We start from the raw sequence: 1,788 nt of genomic DNA on the forward strand, positions 1-1,788 counted from the left end.
GTGTCCCGTAATATATTGAGACATTCGAAATTAAAAACGGAAGATCTGAGCAAATTCAAATGGCAATAACATTTTACTTGAATGTCCGATTGAGTCTCATAATATATCGAGACACACGAAATAAAAAACGATAGATTCGAGCAAATTCAAACAATGATAACTTTTTACACGGATGTCTGATTAAATCCTATAATATATCCGGACACTCGAAATTAAAAATGAAAGTGCAGAGCAAATTCAAACGGCCTTATCTTTTGAGTCGGATGGTTGATTGAGTTCCGTAATATATCGAGACGCTTAAAATTAAAAACGGAAGATCCGAGCAAATTCAAACGCCGATAACTTTTTACCCAGATGTTGGATTGAGTCCATTAATATAACGAGACGCTCGAAATTAAAAACGGAATATCCGAGCAAATTCAAACGGCAATAACTTCTTACTTGGATGTTTGATTGAGCCAGGTAATATATCGAGATGCTCGAAATTAAGAACGGAAGATCCTAGCTAAATCAAATGGAAATAACTTTTTACTCGGATGTCTGATTGAGTCTCGTAATATATCGAGATATTCGAAATCAAAAACGATAGATCCGAGCAAATTCAAACAACAATAACTTTTTACTCGAATGTCCAATTGAATCCTGTAATATATAGGGACGCTCGAAATTAAAAATGAAGGTGCGGAGCAAATTCAAACAACATTCTCTTTTGAGTCAGATGTTTGATTGAGTTTCGTAATATCTCGAGACGCTTGAAATTAAAAACAGAATATCCAAGCAAAGTCAAATGGCAATAACCTTTTACTCGGATGTCTGATTGAGTCCCATAATATATCAGGACACTCAAAAAACCAAAAACGAAAGATCCAAGCAAATTCAAACAATGACAACTTTTTACTCAGATGTTCGATTGAATCCCGTAATATGGACGCTAGAAATTAAAAATGAGAGTGCGGAGCAAATTCAAACGGCATTAAATTTTGAGTCAGATGTTTGATTGAGTTCCTTAATGTATTAAAACGCTCGAAATTAAAAACGTAGGATCCGAGCAAATTCAAACATCAATAAGTTTTTACTCGGATATTTGATTGAATCTTGTAATATATCGAAATGCTCGATATTAAAAATAGAAGATTTGAGCAAATTCAAATGGCGATAACTTTTTACTTGGATGTTTGGTTGAGCCAGGTAATATATCGAGAGGCTTGAAAATAAAAACGGAAGATCTTTGCTAATTCAAACGGCAATAACTTTTAACTCGGGTGTTCGATTGAGTCCCGTAATATATCGAGACATTCGAAATCAAAAACGAAAGATCTAAGCAAATTCAAATGACAATAACATTTTACTCGGATGTTAGATTGGGTCCCATAATATATCGATATGCTCGAAATTAACAAAGGAAGCCCGTTGCAAATTCTAACGGCAATACCTTTTTTCTCGATGGCCGATTGAGTTCCGTAATATATTGAGACAGTCGAATATAAAAATGGAAGATCGGAGCAAATTCAAACGGCAATAACTTTTTACTCGAATATCCGATTGAGTCCTGTAATATATCGAGATGTTCGAAATTAAAAATGGAAGATCCGAGAAAATTCAATCGACAATAACTTTTTACTCGGATGTCTGATTGACTCTCGTTATATATCGAGACACACAAAATCAAAATTATAGATCTGAGCAAATTCAAAAAACGATAACTTTTTACTCGGATGTTTGATTGAATCCAGTAATATATCAGAATGCTCGAAATTAAAAATGAAAGTGCGGAGCAAATTGAAACGA

The sequence above is a fragment of the Glycine max genome, chromosome 17 (assembly GCF_000004515.6).
Source record: "Glycine max cultivar Williams 82 chromosome 17, Glycine_max_v4.0, whole genome shotgun sequence".
Classification (NCBI taxonomy): domain Eukaryota; kingdom Viridiplantae; phylum Streptophyta; class Magnoliopsida; order Fabales; family Fabaceae; genus Glycine; species Glycine max.